The 12304-nt window shown below is 35.9% G+C and overlaps 1 pseudogene; it reads right to left on the minus strand.

Annotated features, from left to right (window-relative positions):
- Window positions 1–6186: 6186 nt before the first annotated feature.
- Window positions 6187–10131, minus strand: LOC114396925 (annotated as a pseudogene).
- Window positions 10132–12304: the final 2173 nt, after the last annotated feature.

Here is a 12304-nt window from a genome sequence, read left to right on the forward strand (position 1 = left end):
CTGGGTTATTGCACAAATTTGACACAGAAAGAATATGGGTGTTTTCTCACAAAAGTGGTTTTACATTCGAAGTAAAGGAAATTTAAAAGAGAGCGATTGGATACATAAGAATTTTAACTCAGGAAAGTGATTTATTAGAGAATTTAAATTTATGTAGTCTAAAATTTATTATTTGAATGTTTTTTTAATGAAAAATTTAAATTTTGAAATTTTAAAACAGAATTTTAAACCATTAAAATGTGAAATTTCAATTTCCTTCTAAAACGTAAAAAATAGAAATTCGTTTATTGATAAAAGAATTTCTAAAAGGTTCATGTATTTCTTTTATAACCTTCATCCTCTCTTCCACCTGAAAGTTTCCAAAATCTCGTTCTCAAACTCGCGACTCTTCCCTCACACCGATAATCATCTTCTTCAAGAAACATTGTCTGAGCTCGTAGAGCATCGATTGGGTATGAGCATAGGGAGACACGTAGAACTGCACCCGCCAGTCAGGGGAGCAGCTGTCGTCATCTATCACACGGCGGAGGTGCTCGCCGGTGTGGAGGATATGGTCATGTCTTACGTCGTTGACTGAATGTTGAGGTCAGGTGCGGTGGTGTATGCCGTCGTGTCTCGGTTCCCCTTTGACTTCTTATGTCGCATCAATATTCTTCTCTTTGGATGCACACCAATCATATATTCCCTTCTCTTTGCATTCATTTTCTTTCACCTTCACAATTTTACTTTTTTTTTATCCAAATACAAAATTTTGAAAATAAAAGAATTTCAATTGAAGTATTTGAAATTCTTAGAATTTAAAATTCCTCCCTCAGGAAATTGTAAAATAATGGAAAATTTTGATTACCAAATTAATAGCATCTTTTGTGAACAACATTTGGATTATATCACTTGCTTCATGGATCACCAGAAAATTTGAGAGACAGACAGAGGGATAAGACCGAAACAATCGAGAAGTGGTTTGAATCAGAGTTAGTGGCATAAACACTTAAACAGGGTGTATTCTTCACAACAAAAAATGCAGGGGTGCATTTTTTTTATCAATAAACACTAAACAAGGTGTATTTAATTTGTCTTTTTTTAATATACTAACGATTAACCATTCATCAAATAATTTTCCTTCATAAAAAACTAGTAAAAAAAGCATTCATAACAAAAATATATACTAACCATTAAAGTTTTAAGAGCCCATCGAGGTGATTTTTAGTTGTATTTATCAAGAGAAAAATTAATGGTGTAACACCATCCTTACCTTATCTCTATACTTCTTATCATGTGATCTCGTGTATTGACACTTTGATGATGAATGTTACACCATATTATATTATCATATATCAATACATCTCAGGCTAAATCTATCATGGTCGAATTTTAGATATTTATGTTAAATTTTATAAATGTTCTTATAAAAATTACAGATCAAATTAAAAATCAACACGTGTTTGGGTTGTGGTCATTGTGGAAACATCATTGACATGTTTGAAAATCTTGCTCTCATAGTAAGAATATTAGAAAAAACCGTAGTATTGTAAGAATTAATAATTTGAAAAATGATTTTTTTTACTAGTGATTTAAAAAGGAGAGCAAGATTGGCAATGAAAAAAAAAATCAGGATTTGAGTTGTAGAGTTAACATCCTAATTTGTTTAGGTTGAATGACCTTAACTTGTTCCATGTTCACTAGCATTTTTATCAAATGGTCATGGATGACCATAAGCTGTAAGTTGTAACTTGTAACCTCCCTAATCAATATCACAACAAAATATTGGCTTAGAAAACTCAAAGATGTGTTTATCTGCTTAATATGCTCTAGGCAGATTGAAGCACCCTTTAGAAAAACAGAAAGAGAACTTCACTACTATTTACACTTAACACTAATCATGCTCTTTCTAAGAAATATAAAAAATGTATAGACTAAAAAAATATTGATGAACAACCTCAAGGATCAGAATAATAATAGTGGCTACATAACATTATGATATACACTAGTATGATATACACTTTGAACAAATCAATATCAATAAACAGCTTCAAGGATCAGAATAACAATAATAGTGACTACAATGCATTACTCTTTCATGTCTGGCATTAGTCTATTATAACACCCTCTTGAGGAAAATTTAACTTTCCCTCCTCAAGTTCAGTTTATATAATATGACATTTGCAATAAGACAAAGAATTATAGCAAAGCATTCAGCAACCTTATCCATTTTCCTTTTGGTAAACTAAGTCTTGTACTTTGTTCGACGATTACAAACTTTTCTTGAGACAACACTGTTACTTCTGTGGCCACCTTTTCTCTTAGTTCAGGTACATCCATTACATGCCATGTTGCTGGCTTAAATGTCACAAATTTCCCTCCATCAAATTTGACCACAGGCAACACTTTATCATTACATATTCCACCTAGAACTTCTTCACCTAATGACCATGAAAACCCTATTGTAGAAGCAAACTTCATGATGATGAATCAAGTTGATTCAAGTAGTTTTGATAATGACAAAGATGATGACAAAAAGCCCAAAGAATGATTTCAAGATTGAGTCAACAAGTTCAAGATCAAGTTTAATTTCAAGTTTCATGAGAAGAAATCAAGAAGATTCAAGAATCAAGAGAAGTTTGATTTTAAGATTCAAGAGAAGATGAATTCAAGATTCAAGAGAAGAAATCAGGAAGACTTCACAAGGGAAGTATTGAAAAGTTTTTTTCAAAAAAAAAAAACATAGCACAGTTTTGTTTTTCAAAAGAGTTTTTCTCAAAATTTTCTAAGTTACCAGAGTTTTTACTCTCTGGTAATCGATTACCAGTTTCCTGTAATCAATTACCAGTGGCAAAGTTTGATTTTGAAAGCTTTTAACTGAATTTGCAATGTTCCAATTGATTTCAAAATGGTGCAATCGATTACAAGATATTGGTAATCGATTACCAGTGTATCTGAACGTTGAAATTCAAACTCAATTGTGAAGAGTCATATACTTTCATAAAAAGCTTTGAGTAATCGATTATATGGTTTTGGTAATCGATTACCAGTGACAAGTTTTGAATAAAAATCAAGAGATATAACTCTTCCAATGGTTTTCAGGTTTTTCTAAAGGTTATAACTCTTCTAATGGTTTTCTTGACCAGACATGAAGAGTCTATAAAAGCAAGACCTTGACTTTCATTTGAAAAAAAAAGTGATTACCACTTTTTCATATATTCTTTTATAACCTTTGAATCTCTTTGAACATCTTCTTGAACTTCTTCTTCTTCTTCCTTTGCCAAAAGCTTTCTAAAGTTTTTTGGTTTCCAATCCTTGAAAACAAGAGTGTGCTATATCTTTTCATTCCCTTCTCCCTTTGCCAAAAGGAATTCGCCAAGGACTAACTGCCTGAATTCTTTTTGTGTCTCTCTTATTCCTTTTCCAAAAGAACAAAGGACTAACCGCCTAAATTCTTTTGTGTCTCCATTCTCCCTTGTCAAAGAATTCAAAACAACACAGTCTGAGAATTCTTTTGATTCTTCCTTTTCCCATAAACAAAAGATTTCAAAGGACTACCCACCTGAGATATCTTTTGTTTCCCCTTCACAAAGTTTCAAAGGACTAACCGCCTGAGAACTTTGTCTTAACACATTAGAGGGTACATCCTTTGTGATACAAGTAAATGGTACATCTACTTGGATTGTTGTAACTGAGAACAAGAGAGGGTACCTCTCTTGTGGATCAGTTCAAGTGGAGGGTACATCCACTTGGTTGTTCAAAGAGAACAAGGGAGGGTACATCCCTTGTGGATTTTTGCTTGTAAAGGATTTTACAAGGTTGAAAAGAAATCTCAAGGATCGCAGGTCGCTTGGAAACTGGATGTAGGCACGGGTTGTTGCCGAACCAATATAAATTCTTGTGTTTGTCTTCTTCTTCCCTATACTCTTTAATTTCCGCTGTGCACTTTAATTATCGCTTTTACTTTTGGTTAAGTTTCTATTTCTGTTCTTTACTTTCTTAACTTTGTAGTAAAAGCCTAATTGAATCTAGTAACATTAAGAAGAATAAGTTTTTTTTTAAATTAGTAAAGGTTCACTAATAATTAATTCAACCCCCCCTTCTTTACTATAGACACCAATTGATTAATGATCCAACACCTACCACTACACCAATAGCCCCATTTACCAATCCACGCTCAGTGACCAAATTCTTAACCAGCATAACCCTTGCACCTTCATAAAGGGAAACTTCATCAGGTACTATGCCATACCTACGATTCCCCCTCCAATCCCCCTTACCACTATCAACAATCTTATAAACAACGACATCCTTTTGCAAACTTCTCAGTCTCTCCTTATTCACTCTTTCCACATATTTATTCAAAGGAAAGAGTTGCACAATAAAAGGATCATGTAGAAAAGAAGAGATGGAAAATTGTTTTTCATATTATTCCAAGGAACTGAGCAAAAAAATATATACATGAGAATACCCTAACAATTGTACAGAGTTAATGCAGAGAACTAAGGAAGATCAGGAACAAATCAGAAACAAATTTGGTGTCTATAGTTATGTTCCTACACTTATGTGAAATACAATATTACTCCTACAATCATGGTACATCATATTTTCGCCAATACTCCCCCTCAAGTTGGCGCATGAAGATATTGAATGTCCAACTTGCCAAGTAGATGATCAAATTGTCGGCGCCCAAAGGCCTTGGTCAGAATGTTAGCTAGTCGGTTGGTAGTGCAAACATGAGAGGTGGCAATGGTACCACATTGAACTTCATCCCGTACAAAATGATAGTCTACCTCGATGTGTTTAGTTCTCTCGTGAAAGACTGAATTCGTTGCTATGTGAAGAGCAACCTGGCTATCACAATATATGTGCATGGGTGTTGGATGATTTGTAGAAGCATATATGATATGAAGTTTTGATGATGCCAAAGATAAGCGTAATTCAATTCAAGAATCTAGAAATTCAAGAAGAACGATGTACTTAGTTCCTAGGATCTTAGAAAGAATTCCTTAATTGATGCTGCACAGGTTTGCCTAAAGGATATTTTACAAAAGCTTTTAGAGATTTAAAAAATATGATATTTTCTCTCTGGTAATCGATTACATCCGGTAATCGATTACCAGTGGCCAAATTGATTTATGAAACAATTTTACAAATTTTGAATTTGATTTTAAAAGGCTGTAATCGATTACATACAGTATATAATCGATTACCAGAAGTTAAAATTATTTGTAACAACTTTTAGAAATTTGAATTTAAATTTTAAAAGCCTGTAATCGATTACCAGATATAAAAATTCAAATTTCAAGTCTGGAAAGTCACAACTCTTCAGAAACTAATTGTGTAATTGATTACCACATTTATGTAATCGATTACTAGTAAGGAATCTTCAAAAATAACTCCCAAGAATCACAATTGTTCAATAAGTTTTTGAATGACCATCAAAAACCTATAAATAGGTGACTTGGGATACGAAATTCCTTAAAGTTTTTTTAACAACATTGTCTTATTCTCTCAAAACCAAATTGTCTTATCACTCTCAAAATATTTCTTGGCCAAAACAATTGCAAATTAAATAAGGAATCTTGATCGATCTTTAATTGTAATATTCTTCTCTTAAAGAGAGAAAATTTTTCTTCTTCTTATTCAAAGAGATCTGTTTAAGAGACCGAGAGTCTCTTAAGTTGTAAGGATATCTGAACACAAGGGAAGGGTGTCTCTGTGTGGTTCAGAGTTTGTAAAAAGATTTTTACAAGATAGTGGAAATCTCAAGCGGGTTGCTTGGGGACTGGACGTAGGCACAGGGCGTGACCGAACTAGTATAAAATCTGAGTTCGCATTCTCTCTTCTCTTAAACTTCTTTTATTTATTGTGATTTATCTTTTGCTTTAAAGAAGTTTATTTTGAATTGTCTTTTGAGTAATTCATATCAAGGGTGTAGTGTTAATCCAAAAAGAGTTAAATTTTAATTGGGAATATTTTTTGTATCTTAATTAAATGCCCCCTTCTTAAGATAACTGAGGCCACTTGTCCAACATGATTCACGCCTAAGGATTCAAGAAGACCCTTCAGCCAGTTCAATTTGCAAGTAGTGGCTACCATAGAGCGGTATTTTGCTTCTACAGAGGATCGAGACACAATGTGTTGCTTCTTTGTCTTCCATGAGATTGGAGAGGAATTTAAAAACACCACATATCTGGTGAAAGATCATCGTGTAAGAGGACAACTAGCCCAATCTAAGTCGCAATATGTTGTTAAGTGTAGGTCACTATCAGCTCGTAGAAGGATGCCTTGACCAGGGTTGCCTTTAAGATAATGTACGACTCGTAATGCTGCCTCCCAATGGTCTTCTTGTGGGTGCTGCATAAATTGAGCAAGCACATGTACATAGTAGCTGAGCTTAGGCCTAATTATAGTAAGATAGATAAGTTGTCCTACCAGCCTCCGGTATTGCTCGGGATCTTTCGTAAGAGCTCATTTTGCCACTATTAATCGATGATTCTGTTCCATTAGAGACACTGCTGGCTTTGCCCCAAGCAAATCAACTTCAGTAACAATGTCTAGTGCATACTTTCACTGACAGAGAAAAATTCCTTCAGGCCCATGAGCAACCTCAATACCTAGGAAGTATTTAAGAGTTCCTAGATCCTTCATGTAAAAACACATGTTTAGATATTTCTTAAGCTGAGTCACAGCTCGAGAATCATTGCTAGCAATGACCAAGTCATCAACATATACTAGCACACTAAGCTGCATTCCACTGTCTGCATATGTGAACAAAGAGTAGTCAGAGTGAGGCTAAACAAATCCATATTTCTTCAATGTTGTCGTAAGCTTAGAGAACCAACACCGAGGGGCCTGACGAAGCCTATAAAGGGATTTGTTCAATTTGCATACTTTAGACTTATCTGTTGTTGAAAACCTTGGTGGAAGTTGCATGAACACCTTTTCATCCAAGTCGCCATGCAAGAATGCATTATGAACATCCATTTGATGTAACTCCCATTGTTTTGCTGCTGCTACTGCCAGAAGAGTTCGCATTGTTGCCATCTTTGCGACTAGAGAAAAGGTCTCATTGTAATCCAATCCTTCTACTTGTCGGTTGCCAAGATCACCAATCATGCTTTATAGCATTCTATAGATCCATCAGAATGTATTTGATTTTATACACCCATTTGCACCCGATTGCCTTTTTCCCAGGGGGCAAGGTCTCCAAAGTCCATGTTCTATTGCTTTCAAGAGCTTCTAATTCCTTCTTCATTGCTTCTCTCCATCTTTTATCCTTCACAGCAACTGAAAAACTTGTGGGTTCATGCCCCATTGTTATTGCAATTAAGAATGAACGACATCGAGGAGAAAACTTAGCACATGTTACATAATTTGCTATGGGATAAGGAGTTTTACCTGAGGGCTTTGACTCGGATGGTGTTTGAGTGTGAGTGGAGCCTTTCGGACACCATGCAGTGTAAGTCACGTAGTCTTGTAATAGCACCGAGGGCTTATGTTGGCGTTGTCCTCTACCAAGTCATTCCTCTTGTTCAGCGACACCCTTTTCTTGTCCACTTCCATCACTGTTTTCCTCACTTATGGTCACTTCAATTCCACATCCTTGTTCTTCTCTTTCATGCTCATAACTGCCCAGTCTCCCCCTCGCTGTTATATTTGTAATCCACTCCTCACTCCCTTTGTCCCTTTGATTTTCATTGGGGTCGTCAAAGAATGCACAATCTATTAAGTGTGATTCTGATTCCTTGTTGTTTGTCGGATCCTATCCGATGGCAAATGGAAAAACATTCTCATGAAACGCCACATCCCTAGAGACCAAGTATTCTTCTTTTTCGAGGTCATAGACTCGCCATCCTTTCTTTCCATATGGATAACCCAATAACACACACTTTCTACTTCTCTCACAAAACTTGTCCCTTTCTTTTCCATTTTGGTGCACGTAACAGAGGCACCCAAATACTCTCAGTTGGCTATATATAGGTGCTCTCCCAAACAAGACCTCATGAGGACTTTTTCCTTGAAGAAGAGAAGAAGGGGTTCGGTTTATAAGATAGTCTGCAGTCAAAATGCATTCACCCAAAAATCATATAGGCAAGCTAGCTTGAAATCTTAATGCTCTAGCTACATTTAAAATGTGCCTATGCTTCCTCTCAACTCTCCCATTCTACTGAGGTGTTCTTACACAAGACGTTTGGTGTAATATACCATGTTGTTCAAAGTATGGTCTTAAACATGTGAATTCGGTCTCATTATCACTTCGAATTACTTTAACTTGTTTTTCAAATTGACGCTCAATCATTGCACGAAATTTTTTAACGGTTTGTGCTACTTCACGCTTTTCAAGCAATAGGTAAACCCACACAACACAAGAAAAGTCATTGAAAATTGTAAAAAATAACTTGCACCACAAGATGCAGGCACCTTATAAGGTCCCCACAAGTCACAATGTATCAAGGAAAAACTTTTATAAGCTTTATTTTGACTTTCTTGAAACATATCACGAGTTTGCTTAGCTTTATAACAAATATCACAAAAATCAATTGGATCACCACCATTTGCCTCAGGTAGGTAGGTAAGAATTCGTTTGGATGGGTGTCCTAATCTCTCATGCCATAGCTTGCTAACATTCATTGTCTTTGCTTTATTTGCATGTACTGGTATTGTAGTTTGAAACAGAAAAACCCCATCACACTCTTCACCTAGTCCAATCAGAGTCCTCAAAGCTTGGTCATGCATCACACATAGCTTATTAGTAAAAGTAACAGTGCAACTCAAATCTCGCATAAGTTTAGCAACATATATGAGGGTGCAATTCATATTAGGAACATATAGCACATTTCGCAGATAAATATTTTCTCCTAGATGCAGTATTCCTTCCTTTACAGCATTGGTTTGTTTTCCATCGGGAAGTCCCACTGGACACGGCATAATATTCCGCACTTCACTCAGTAGTTCAATCACACCTGTCATGTGGTGTGAAGCCCCCAAGTCAATCAACCATTCACCATTCTTACCAGATAATTTCTCAATTCCTCCTGCTTTGTGTGTGTTCAGTAGATTGATCAATGTTGTCAAATGTTCTCAACTCAATCCTGGTATTCCTCCTTGTTCTGGGTCTTCAATGGCTGCTACCTGTTGCCTTTCCATCCCTCTAGCCTATGCTGCATTTGCTTGAGCATTCTAACCTCTTCCTCGTCCAACATATGAATTTCCCCATCCACATCCTGCACTTTTTCTTGTTAAGTGGGGCTTATCTTCCCACCAATCCGGATAACCAATGACTTGAAAATAGTCCTTGGCATCATGTCCAGTCTTCCCGTAGTGGTTACATGTCGTCCCCTTTTCTTTAGTTCGAACAACAACTGCTTTTACTTCAGTGCCCACCTGCATGACAAAGCCCACTGCATCACCTCGTTCTTCCTTGCTTCTGGCTATATTTATGTGTCGTTCTTCCTGTATGATTATTGCATATGCTCGACTCAAGTTTGGTAGAGGATCCATACTCAAAATGTTGGAACATATGGTCCCATATATTGCATCATCCAGTCTCATCAAGAATTGGTGGACCTTCTCTTCCTCTCTCTTTTTTTCTAATTCTTTCGCAATGTTACATTTGCATCCACCACACTTACATGTTGGAGTTGGTTCATAACTTATCAGTTCATCCCACATCACCTTCACCTTTACATAGTATACAACAACTGTTTGTCCCATTTGCTTGCACCCAGCCAGATCTGTCTTGAGCTGATAGACACGTGCCCCATTTCCAATGGAGAACCTTTGTTGAAAATCCTCCCACAAATTTCTGACACTCTCCATATAAGTAATGGTTGAGCGCAGACTTGGCTCTATGGTGTTCAGGATCCACACCACTAGCATGGAGTTCACCATCCACCAATCTTCAATATCAGTTGAGTCATCCTTTGTCTCGGTTATAGTCCCGTCCACAAATGCTAGTTTCTTCTTTGCTCGCAAGGCATTTCGTATTGCCCTTGCCCATTCTTCATAGTTGTCTCCTTTCAGCTGTATAGGTGTGATCAACTTCCCTGGATTGTCTGATGGATGCATATAGTAAGGGGATACACTTGTTGTTTCTTTTCCAGCCCCCTCACCACTCTTCCTTTTGTCATCTTCTCTACCTAACATAGTGGTCTTGCCTCAGGAACTCAAGATCTGAATCCTTGCTTTTCTAAAGGTCAGTGAGCCAACCTTGCTCTTGATACCATGTAGAAAAGAAGAGATGAAAAACTATTTTTCATGTTATTCCAAGGAACCGAGCAAAAGAATATATACACGAGAATACCCTAACAGTTGTATAGAGTTAATGTAGAGAATTAAGGAAGATCAGGAATAAATCAGAAACAAATCTGGTGCCTATAGTTACGTTCCTAAACTTATGCGTAATACAATATTACTCCTACAATCATGGTACATCATATTTCCGGCAATAGATCATTAACACATCCATTACTCCCCAAGCATAAGTACTCTAGGAACTCCAAATCTTGGGGATCACTCTCCCCTCTCCTGATTCCCTCAAGCAACGTGGTGAGTCCATAATCTGATTGTCTAAACACATTTGTGAGCTCCACCTGTAAATCAAAGCTTATGTTCCAACACTCAGCCTCAAATGCATACACCACCCCTTGAGAAGAACAATAATCCTTATTATTAACCACTAGTTGCAGTTGAAAGAAATCACCACTCATAATAAGCTGAATCCCTTCCTAGGTTTCATCCACACCTGTCACCCCTCTTGCAACACATTCAAGACTATCAAACAGTTTTGTGCTCACTATGTTGATCTCATCTATGACCAAAGCCTCAACCTTTCTCCACCCCCTGCAGGCACCCTGGTGGGACAAAACCCTCTCCACCAAATTCTGAGGGTCATCATCAGTGAAAATGCCAATGCCAGCAAAAAAGTGCAAAGTTTGGCCCTTTATAGCACAAGTTGCAACCCCAGTGGAAGCTGTGACATAAACCTCGGATGGGGTGTACAGTCTGTTCAGGAACTTGATGATCTCTTCAAGCAAAAGGGTCTTCCCAGTGCCAACAGAGCCAATGATGAACACAAATTTTCCCTTGGATATGGAAGACAGAACATGCTTTTGTGATAGGAGAGAATAAATAGCAATTATGAGAAAATAAATAGAGATTCAGGGAGACAAAATAGGGATTGGATTGACAAATAAATAGAGAATAAATAGGAGAAATTGATTGAGAGTAAATTCTGTTAGTACTCTGCAGCTATATATAGGGGAAATAAGAGAAGATTTTGTCATTCATTCACTTATGTAATAATTCCCAATTCCTTGTACTCCAGTTTTTGAATAATAGAATTTTGGAATCCTTTTTTCATCTCAGGATTCCTTATTTCTCTTTAATTCATCGAATTCTTCATAATTCCATGAATTACCATATCATTTTGCTCCTAACTCCATTCAATTTTGGACATGGGGTTTTTGCATTGCTCCACTATGGCGTGGGTGTTCTTGGTTTTGGGGTTTGTTAAAGCCTAAGCTAAGGGTTTTGAAACCCTCTTGCTGCTGAAGCTCCTGTATGCAGCAACTGCTTTAAAGTTGAAGACTTTCATGGCTTTTTCCTCTCTACATTTTGGAAAACACCTACTTCATCCAAAAGGGTTGAAGATTCGAACAATTTATTTTAGCTGAAGCTTGAGATAGAGGACAAGTTGCAATGGGTGTAACTAGTGATTGTTCTATCTTCTGTGGGTACACATCCTTTGAGCTCGGGCTTAGGGCTAAAGCCTAAGTAGATACGTTACAAAGAATGGACATTAGATTTAAATTTTAAAATATAAACTTGTCAAAATTAATTTATATTTTAAAAATTAAATCTAATGCTTTTTTTTAACCACTAAAATTTTGATCCTAGGCTCTTCTCAGAACTTTAACCGCAAGTTTCCATTCTTTAAGTTAACTATAAAATTTATTATGTTTGACACTTAACCATACTTAAATCTAATATATTTTAAAAATGAGTTTATATTTTACATACAATGTTTTTAGTTTGATCAGATGTCTAATATCATTTTTAAAAGGTATTATTTTTTAAAACAATTATATATTAATAATAAAATTTCTTTGCTTAATGAAATTATATTTATATTAATATTATTTATTTTAAAACATATTTATAAAAATGTTTTAATTATAATTTTATATTACTTAATTCTATGGTTTAACTATATATAATAGTAAGAATTAAGATTTATAAATCGTGTAACAAAATAAATTAGGTTGATGCAGTCTTATTTTATATAATATTGGGTTTTAATTGAGTTAAATTTAAATAA

The sequence above is a fragment of the Glycine soja genome, chromosome 18, assembly GCF_004193775.1.
Source record: "Glycine soja cultivar W05 chromosome 18, ASM419377v2, whole genome shotgun sequence".
In the NCBI taxonomy this organism is placed as follows: domain Eukaryota; kingdom Viridiplantae; phylum Streptophyta; class Magnoliopsida; order Fabales; family Fabaceae; genus Glycine; species Glycine soja.